This window comes from Amphiprion ocellaris, chromosome 10 (genome assembly GCF_022539595.1).
Source record: "Amphiprion ocellaris isolate individual 3 ecotype Okinawa chromosome 10, ASM2253959v1, whole genome shotgun sequence".
Lineage (NCBI taxonomy): Eukaryota > Metazoa > Chordata > Actinopteri > Pomacentridae > Amphiprion > Amphiprion ocellaris.
In genome coordinates this window covers 19538574-19550136 of record NC_072775.1, presented here as the reverse complement: position 1 = coordinate 19550136, position 11563 = coordinate 19538574, and positions in this window count along the sequence as shown.

The following is an 11563-nucleotide window of genomic DNA, read 5'->3' as shown; positions in this document are numbered from 1 at the left end:
TTAAAATATCTGTTTCAGTTTGTGGCATTAAAGGCTAAAAAGTTGCTTCATTACAATTATTTATGCAGGAGACTCATCGCAGTTGCTGCCCTTCAGCTGTACTAATCTTCTCGCAGCCATATGCAACATGAGACTCATAAAACTGAAATACATAACACATTTAATAAACACAATAAAATTTGAAAGACTACTGACAGGAAAACATACAGAACTCCTGTTATGTTTTTAAAATTATTCTCAAATGCTCTTTATATTTTGAGCATACACAACAGTTCAAAAGTTTGGGGTCACTTAGAAATGTTCTTATTTTTGAATTAAAAGCAGTTTTTTTTCATTGAATATAACATTAATTAATCACAAATACAGTCTAGACATTGTCAATGAGGTAAATGACTATTCTAGCTGGAAACAGCTGATTTTTAATGGAATATCTCCATAGGGGTACAGAGGAACATTTCCAGCAACCATCACTCCTGTGTTCTAATGCTACATTGTGTTAGCTAATGGTGTTGAAAGGCTAATTGATAATTAGAAAACCCTTGTGGAATTATGTTAGCACATGATTAAACGTGTGAGTTTTCATGGTAAACATGAAATTGCCTGGGTGACCCCAAACTTTTGAACAGTAGTGTACCTCTACAGTCTTTCTTTGGTTCAACTGTTCTCCGCACAAGTAGGGAAAAAGCAGTTTGAGAGAATGCAAAGCAACATTGAGATCTCTCTGAATTACTGAAACACAACTTCATCAAAGCTCAGACACATAATTAATGCCAAGTGTTCACAGCTCATAAGGACATTAAAAATATTTTTGGAACAACTTTCATTTCTGTTCACTTAGCGCTTTACTTCTAGTTGTGTGTCAGACTCTAACCAGCCTTTGATACTTATCTGAGGACTCCACGCTCGTTGCCTTGGTTATTTCACATGAAATAATGCCGCTGTGATCTCACGACAAACCCATTAACTTGCGGATCACCTCTTCAGCCATTAACACCTCACAGATCGACTGTCCTAGATAATAAAGACATGACTCCTGAGCCTACAAAAGGTAGAATGATTAATAAATCTAGTACTGAAACACAACAGCACACCACGTAGGAGTTTGTAAAATGTGAAGCAGCAAGCATACAAAGCAAACCTGATGTTTACCCTCAGGGCGGCCTCTCATGCCAGACCAGATTTGATTTTCCAACCATTTACTACCAACTGTCTCATGCACCGAACAGCATCTCCCTGCACATCCACCTGATGTTTGTTCTTTCAGTGGAGGCAGTTTGTCTGCTTGGCGTCTCCATTTCATGCATCCTGTTGGCCTTGTGCCTAGAGGATAAGACAGCAATTATTTCCTCACAGAGATGATTCTGCTAGATTACATAAATCCAAGTCTAATTCTCACAATATGGTATCAAGACATTAGAAAACAGTAAATCGTTGAGGACATGTCTGACAACAACCACAGTCCAGCAGTCCGGAGCTATTTGAACACTTCCTCTGGTCAGTGCTGACTGGATGTGGAGGATGAAAGAATGACACCGCCTTGATGAAGACAAAGATATAAAAGCTCATCCGAGGAGAAAAATTAAGAGGTTTAGACAGAGAAACGCGGCTTTAATCTGAGCGTGTAGCGTGTGTGAATTTGAAGTCTTCATTTACCCTTCAGTGTTGGTGGTGGCAGATGGTTTCTGCACTGCTCTCAGTCCCACTGCTAACACCTCTTCCTCAGCTTAGGGAATAGCAGGATTGGTTGAAATGAGCACGACTGACCTTTTAATTAACTACATGGACCATCACGGCTCTGTTTTAATCACAGAAAAAGTGTTCTCCATCCTTGCCTCTAGTTTCATAATTGTACATGATTAGGAGAAACATCTGTGGCAGGAAAAAGCTTCTGATTCCATGACGATTTAGGAAGAAAATCCTTTTCCCTCATCCTGTTTTCACAATACAAATACAGCATATCCATCTGATAACATTCGGTTGTTGCTGACATAAAGATTTCAGGGATGGAATGAATAACATGATTCAGACAGTTTTCAGGCTCCTTCACTTTTTGTACGTTATTGTGTTGTTGTTTTTTTAATTGGATAAAATTTGAATTTTTGCCCATCAGTCTACATTCATGACTAATGAAAAAGTATTTTTTTTGCATATTTATTAATAATAAATTATTCAGACCCTTTGCGGTGCTCCAGACTGCGGTCAGGTGCTATCTGTTTGCTTTAATTAACCTTGAGATGTGTCTAGGACTTGACTGGAGTAACAAATTGGATTAGACAGTTTCGAAAGGCACACACCTGTGTATATAAAGTCTCACAATTCACAGTGCATGCCAGTCCAACAAACTCTCTATAGACTTGGATAAAAGTGAGGGATAGATCAGTGTACGGGTATAAAACCATTTCTGAAGCTTTGAGTGTTCCCAGGAAGACAGTGACCTCAAAAAGTGTAAAAACTTTGAGACCACCAGGGTTCTTTATAGAGTTCACTGTTTGGAAAAACTGACTTATTGAACAAACAGTACTGCCAGCATAGCCAAAGAACTATTTGGGGGGCATATCAAACATGCTGGACGGATGATCTTCTCAAGCAGCTCTTGATCAGGAGGGCAATGATGGTAGGTTAGCTAAAGCAAGGGTGTCAAATATCAGGCCTGCAGGCCAAAACCGGCTCACCAGAGCATCCAGTCCGGCCCATGGGATGATTTTGCAAAGTGTGAAAATTACAGACAAGACAAAAACTGCAAATTTTGACAAGTTGTTTTCATCATGAAGTAAAATACTATATTGTTCAGTTCCACATTGTTAAAAAAGATAATTCATTAACCCTTTGATGCACAACATGGGTTAAGAGATACCCTTTTTCCAGTCATTACGGGTCACTTTTGACCCATGTTGTGCAAGGGTTAAATGTGAACATTTTCAGATTCAGAGACATTTTCACTTTTTCTGCACTAAAGCAAAGGGAAATTTGGAGTTGTGGTTAATAATAGGTTATTATGCTGTGATTTTACTGGTCCAGCCCACTTAAGATCAAATTAAGCTGTATGTGGCCCCTGAACTAAAATGAGTTTGACACTCCTGAGCTAAAGGGAAGCCACTCTGACTAAAAGACACATGACACCCTGCATGCAGTTTGTCAACCAGGATTTAAAGGACTGAGAGCACAAAGAAAATGTGCTGATCTGATGAGTTCAAAACTATTTGGGCAAAACTCCCAGCACGAAGTCTGGTGAACACCAGGCACTGCTCACCACCTGCTAAGACCATCAGTGGAACACGGTAGTGGTAGCATCATGCTGTGGAGGCGCAGGCAGTGGGAGATTGGTCCGAACTGAAGAGAAGGAAAACGCAGCACAATACAGAGAAGTCAGTGAAGAAAACCTGTAACATTCTGAGACTGGGAAGATGGTTCACTTTACAGGCAACAGTGAACCAAAGCATGTTGGGAAGGTGATGCTGGACTGTTTTTTGGTCAAATCAAATCTCATACTTCCTACATCCGTGGAGAGACTTGAATTTGGAATTTCATTGATGCTTCCCTGAGTTTGAGAGAATTTGCGAGTAAGAATCAAATAAACGACTCATGTCCAGGTGTACAAAACCTGCAGAGACTTGCCCAATAAGATCTGAGGGTAATGGCTTCCAAAGGAGCTTCTACAAAATACAGAATTAATGGTTTGAATATGTTTGTAAATGAAATAAATAAATCCAGTTTTTGATTTTAAATAAACATATTTAAACAAATATTCCTAAAAATGTATTTAGGCCTGTTTCTGGAGTGTTCTGTCGAAACAGAGTTGAGTCCCATCATTTGTAAATATTATATCTTTGCACATGTAAGTACTTATTTAAATGCAGCACTATGATCATATTCTATGTTGCTCATTGAGATAACTTTTGAACCAGAAGTATTTCTTTCATTGGTGATTATTGTAGTTTATTGTTATGGATGACATAATATCTGAATCATTTTTGGGGGAGTTTCATAAGGAGAAGGATGTAATTGTCTGCTGCATGCACACAAATGTGCTGTTTGTCTACAAGCAAGCATTCAGTTAAACATATATGAAAAAATAACACATACTATAATATATGAAGGATGAATTGATTGATCCTTGATCTTAACTTGTATGACAGTAAAAATATCACACCATTACATGTTCCGCATTTAAATGTTACTTAAGTGAATGTGTGTAAGTGTCAGAAAATTGTGTTGCATTAAGTAAGGCAGAAAAACGACTCTGATGGCTACTGTTCTATTCTATTATATATTACATAATGGCCACACACTATTATTAGTCATGCATTCATGTAAAGGAACATCTTGTCTGCTCCAGAGCAGGTTATGCTTAAGATAATAGGACAACGTGTATTAAAACATCCTTTACAGATCAATCAGCTTTCTTGGAAAACAGCATCAGTATTCCTGGAAATGTTCTTTTTATGACTTATTTTTTCGTCACATAACTTGCCTTTTTTGTGAGTAGCATAAAGATCCTACATCTGGAATTTTGTTATACAATCCTGTAATGCATGGGGATAATTAAACTGCACTATTTTACCTGCTCTGTGCCATATATTCTAACCAACCCAGTTATTTGTACAGTTGACGTATACTACCGTTCAAAAGTTTGGGGTCACTTAGAAATGTCCTTATTTTTGGAAGAAAAGCAGTTTTTTTTTAATGACGATAACATTAAATGAATCAGAAATACAGTCTAGACATTGTTAATGTGGTAAATAACTATTCTAGCTGGAAACCATCACTCCTGTGTTCTAATGCTACATTGTGTTAGCTAATTGTGTTAAAAGGCTAATTGATGATTAGAAAAGCCTTTTGCAATTATGTTAGCACATGAATAAAAGTGTGAGTTTTCATGGAAAACATGAAATTGCCTTAGTGACCCCAAACTTTTGAATGGCACTGTATCTTTAAAAGACCATTTAAACTTCTGCAATGCATTTTTAAGCCTGCAAAAAGTGATTTCAGCCTCTACATTGTGATTGAAATGTTAAGAGTGCTTCAGAATGATTTGATTCCATTCATGAGGGTTCTGTTTGAAAGATTATAGCCCACATAATTGTAAAATAGATAATTTATTTCATTAATATATAAAACATATATATAAATCAAGTTACAATCTAGCTTCTAAATATTAACAACAATTGTAGACGTAAAAAATGCAATAAATGTCATCCCTAATTAAGGTACAAACAGAAAACGTTTCTATTTTTTCTTATTCTGTCACAAGAAACGTTAAAGTTTCACAAAGACATACTGACATAATGATGTGTGTATTTGCACATTATGATGGTTTGATCTGGATAAAATCAGCTGTGTATGTATATAAACTGAGCTTTAACAAGCAGTCAGTTTTTGGCACAACACCTGTACAAAGAGCAGGAAATACCAGTTACACATCTCCATATCAGAGCTCTTGAGCTGGAAAGAGGGTTGCCTGCCGCTTCCACTCCTGTGTCACTTTGCCAAAGCCCTCATGTCCCTGCCTCCACTGGATTTGATATAAGTAAGCGTATCATACCAGTCCCGCTGTTTGGTGAGTCAGAATAAGCTCTATTTCAGCACTTTTGAATGCATAGAAGCTGCATTACATTGGTCTAAGGAGTTTTGGTCTCGTTACAGTAAAATCTTGTAGGGAAAGCCTGGGAAGTCTGTTCTAGTTTCTTGACTGAGCAGAGCTTAGATTGTGATACAACAGGGAAAAAACTGTAAAAAACCGAAAGAGTGATAAAACTACCAACCCGACATTTGTGGAGTTTGTATGGTAGAAGAGCATGATGGTGTCAGGCCTGCAAAGTTACATTTCAAGAAATGAGAGGAGTAAAATACTAAAAAGTGACACGAAATGAGAACAATTTGTACAAAAATTCTAAAATTAATTCAAATAAAAATGTATTATGACCTGTAAGGGCAAACAATAACCAATGAAAACATGTATGTCTTGAGATTCAGTTCAATTGTCAACAGAGGAACATTTGATTGAAAGAAGATGGCTATTCCAAAGCGTTGGAGCTGCCGCTACAAATGTCCAATTGTGGAACAGTTACCAGCAGTTCTTCTGAGGATCTAAGAGGCTTCGATTGAGGTAGAGTTAAGACAGAGAAGTTCTGAAACCCAGAATCCAACCCATGCATGGCTTTATGCATGTAACATTTGTATATTGATGTAGTAGCCTCTTTCCAAGGTTCCAGGCAACCACAGACAACAGATTTGATGATTTGGTCATCACTGTAGGAGTGTAGGAGTGAATTTAGCTTCAGAGTGGACCTCGGCCAAAAGAACAAACAAATCTTTCTCGCAAAATTCAACTGGGATGACTGCACCAGAACCAGCAAACCGAAACAATACTTCCCTTTCTCATATAAAAGGACTGAAGAAAGGGCAGCCCAACCTACAAACCAGCAAAGCCATCTGCGTCACAAAAGCTACAGGTGTACACATTGTATTTAAGTGTGTCTGGTGAATAGGAGCAGAAACTACAGCGCTCATCTTGGCCTTTATACTGTGGGCTGTCATCGACTTGGAGCTAATCATCTGCAGCCCAACAGTCATTCCACAAATCACCTCCTTCCATCTGCGCACTCCAAATAACATACACGTGTTCACTCCTGATGCACATCATTCATACAGTCCATATGGGTACAAAAAAAACAAACACAAAACAGACTCATTAACTCATTCACTAGAAGTCTGATTTCCTACTCATCAACTCCAGAAAGGTTTCTCCTCCTCTACTTTCACTTTTTTTTTTAAAAATCCCATTGAACCTCCAGTGTACTGTGACATACAGACATTTACCTGGTGCTGACAGGCTTCATCAGCATGACTTCAATGTACATGTACTGCAATTGTTAAGCCACTGCACTCATGCTCCTCTCTCATAACTTCCTATTGCAGCCCTATTCAATTAGCGGCCCGCGGGCCACATGCGGCCCGAAAGCAACCCTCGAGTGGCCCTAAAGCAACTGCCGAGTGATTGGGACTTGGGTCCGAGAAAAACAGAAAAACATCTTTCAGTAACACTGACAAGTTCTTACAAAAATTCCAACATTATTGCAGACATTGAATGCAACACATACCGTAACCTAGCAACTAACCCACAATGCATTGTGTTGAGGAGACGCGTTTGAAAAGTTAACATTAGCAGTTCTATGCAGGCGAAAATAGCAGCATGTCTTTTTCTATCCTGAAACGACAAATCGGCGAGGAAAACCGTCGTTTTAATCCTGGGTGGACTGACAAGTATTTATTTATTTACCACCAAGTCCGAACGCCAAACCAATGCATTTACTCTGCAACGAGTGCGTTGCAGCGCTGAAAGATTATAATGTCCGAAGACACCACGTTGGAAAAACATGCCGCGTTTCGGACAAACTTTCCCGAGGAATGTCATGAGAGAGCGGCTATAATTCAGAGTTTGACTGCATCTTACAACCGGAGCTGTACTACAATGAAGCGGACCTGCACAGCTCAGGAAAGGGCCACGAAAAAGAGGCCGTTCACAGACTCAGAAACTGTGAAGGACTGCATGTTAGCTGTCGTGGATGAAGTTTTAACGGACGATAAAGTTAAGACGAGTGTGACATCTGCTATCAAACAGGTCTGACACGTGAAACATTCTCGCCACAGATGTCTTCTAGACATGGTAAGTGCAACAAAGCAGCGTGCTGTAGCAGACACTAAAGGTAGTTTTATGTATTTATGTGACTATTTTCTGTTCACTTATAAGTTTAATATTTAAGAAAGACATTTTGTTTTGACAGTTATTTCACTTAGTTGCACTTTATTATGCACTTTGATGTCAGCTTTATTTCATTTCAAAGGGATAGTAACTATCACTGTGCCTACTGTTTATTTTTTTGATTATATGCACTAAAGATGCGACTGTCTCAGATGAGACCAAATATGGACAGGGACAAACTCTGTTTTTTGTTATTTCAAAAGAAGAAAAATGTCTCAAGTTCTGAAAAGTTACTGTTAAGCAAGTTACTTTTTAATGCACTTTCAGATGTAACCAAAACAAAAGATGGTGTTTCTAATCTGCACTTAGTTTTTATGTTCTTATGCACCTAACGCATAACCTGTGCTTATATTTACCTATCAAAACGTGTTGAAGTTGTGTGTTTGAAATGTAAAATTTAAAGAAGCAGTATTTCAGCACAGGTTTAGTTTAAGTACTGCTCTTCTATTGTGTTTATGTCCTTTTGGATGTGGCAATACGTTTATAAACATCCAGTGTGTTTGTTATCGTATCTGTTTGTGTTTATTTTAAATGGTTAACTTTGCTCACTGTCTGCTAAAAACGTCCGGCCCAGCTCATGTTCTTAGTCTGAAAATCCGGCCCGAGTCAATTTTTAATTGAATAGCCCTGTCCTGTTGTATCCAACCTGCCCTCATCGTCCCGCCTATCCCATTTCTGACAGCTGATTGGATGAGATCTGACTTCTGGCCTCCAATCAAGCGCCACACTTGATTTCAAAAGAACTGTCACCCGGTGTTAGGCCAGAAAGTGATTATCTGCCAAGAACTGACTATAGAAATTATCCTTATGTCTCTTCATTGTTTTACCTGCTGTGTATCCTGGATTATAAGCAATTTAACTGTTGTTTAAAATTTGCACATTTCTACTTGCCAAAGAGTCCCCACATTGACTGAAACGTGTATTAATGCATGCAAATGACCTGATTTCATTCACGTGAATTTCATTTTGAAGTTTGTACCCCATAGAGTAACTGCAAAAGAGATTAGTTCTTTATTTTATACATACAACCGATCTGAAAATTACAGTCTGAACAGAGATATTACACATACTATAGAATAGAAATACTTTATTAATCCCCAAGGGGAAGTTTGTTGCTATAGCAGAAAGAGTGCAGCTCCCACCAGCATAAATGCAGATAAATAAGTAAAAATGTGCAATAAATAAAAATAAACAGTCAGAATAAAATAAATGATCATGATTATGATTGAAATGATTATGCTATAAACTGAAAACATTTATTTGGTCACAATTACTTGGCTAAAGAAAACATTGCAGGTTTTCACAAAGACGGAGTTTTGCTGTTACCAAGGACATAAAGTTCACTGTATTTGCATGTTATGACTGTTAAATTCTGATAAAAGCAGCTGTATATGTATGTAATCTGGGCCATATACCTTTATCAACATATCAAGAAGCACACAATCATTTTTTGGCAGATAATCAGTTTAGATATAATTTATAATTTAATAGATATATCTTCTTTTGGTTGCATGTATTTATTTTTGTTTAAGTAGCACTCTTGCCCTTTTTTTTGCTCGTTTTTGTGTTCTGTTAAAATATCTGCAACAAGAAATTACCTTGGCTAAACAGCATTAATTGGCTGTTTTTGCTACTTTTCTAGCTCACCCTAGACAGCTGGGTCAGCCGTGTCCATTTACAGAAATTATTACAAATCTTCAAAGCATTGCAGCTTTCACTCTGCTCCAAATTTCTGCCATGTTGTAAAGCATTCTAGTACACTGTGACCTGCAAAGCACAAGCATGTGAACTGAAAACAGGGTTTTTATTTCACCCAAAAATGACAGTTACAAAACAACAACACACAATTAAGGCCCATATATATATATATATATATATATATATATATATATATATATATATATATATATATATATATATATATATATATATATATATATATATATATATACTGGCTGGCCAGTACACACAATAGGGGAAACCTAAAACATCTACACCTAAACTAACAACAAAAAGCACAAAACAGTACCACTAGTCTACTTTATCCAAAGAATTATAAGAAACACAATCAAAGTATATCTAATTACCCAATAAAGTAATATTAAAGAGAAATAAACCCATCCAACCCTTGAAGTGGCAGACACTTGGTATGGTCTGATTGGCAGCTCTTCTATAAAAGCTTGGTGCTCTCCTGAAGACATATTTTGCGTGAAGCCAGACAGATGACCACAGCTGCTGAAGCCTGGATCCGTCTGCACCGGTAAGACAAAGAAAAGATTAGTCCAATTTAAACAATGCTGAACATACAAAAATTAACTAAATGTGCACCCTACAAATAGAACTTAAGTAGTTCAACAAAGGCTAAATAAATTATGAGTGTGTTCTTTGAAATGATAAACTATGTGAATCAGTTACTGGTCATTTGCAAGTCATGGCTCCAATCAAAGAGCTTAGTGAGCTAGCTATTAGGGTCCATCAGTGTCACGTAGACTCAAGAAAGTACAAGGATTTTCACAGTCTGAAAAATGTCAGTGTCTAGAAATCCAAAAGTGACCCCAGCAGTGGCAAGAACTATAATGAGAGCCCACCAAGGCCATCCCAAAGACTTCTGGTACCAACATCTTAACAAAGCACTCTGCACAAGGCCGGTTTGCATTGATGCAACCAACTCCACTGCTCCGACATAGACCTACAAACCTTACCTGCAAGAGGAAATGGAGTTGTGTGAAAACTCTTGCAAAGAGAGAGGAGATGTTTTGAACATCAAGAGCATCATCCCCACAGTCAAGTATAGTGGTGGGAATGTAATTCCTTGCTTTGGTGGTGTTTTTCCAGCTGAGAGACCAGGCAGCCGTGTTGAAGTTGGACATCAGACGACAGTCTGCAGAAAAACTTGACTGTGAGCAGCAATGGAACTTCCAATAAGACAAGGATCTTAAACAGACAGCCAACTTGGTTAAGAAATGGTTAACAGAAAACAGCATCGACGTGTTCAAGTTGAGTCCATAGAGAATCTGTAAAGTGATGGCAAAGAAGCACTCCAACCTCAAAGAGACACAGATCGTAGCAAAAGAGGAGTGGTCCAAAACCCCAATGGTGACATACAGAAAGCTTGACAGAAGATATAAGAACTGTTTGATTCGTGTGGTGGCAAATGATTACTGTGATTTGATTACCATTGATTACTGAGACAGGGTATAATTTTAAACATGATGTTTTTAGTAATGTAAAAAAAAAAAGAAGGAAAAACAGATGTGTTAATGATTAATTGTAACTTTTTTCTAACCCGGTGTCTTATTATCTTCTGTCACTTGTCATTTCCAGCCCGAGGAACCACTTTCCTCTAATAGAAGTTTATAGAATTCAGAATCTATCTAAATTTGGTGTGGGTGGAAATAATTTTAAGCATAACTGTGTGTGTAAAATTGTAGTGACTTTAATAATACTAATGTTTTTTCAATGTAAAAGTAATAAAATGTGTGTGCGTCTAAAAATTTTTCAAAAATGCTGGGGCTGGTGAAGGTAAAACCAGTGGGATAAACTGGGGTAAGAAGTCCAGCACTATAATTTCTAGTCGGCTTTAATCAGCTTTGATGCGAGGTCTTTTCTTGGACAACAGTGACCATGAAAATTTGTGTTTATAATTATGGCAATTGGGTACATAATACTGAAAAATCCTTTAAATAATGCGGGGAAAAAAAATACTTGGAATAAGTTAATTTTATGAGTAGCCACTTAAAAGCTTGTATCTATTCTTCCATCATTAAGTAACTGTCCTAACTCAAAAAAGCTGATACAAAC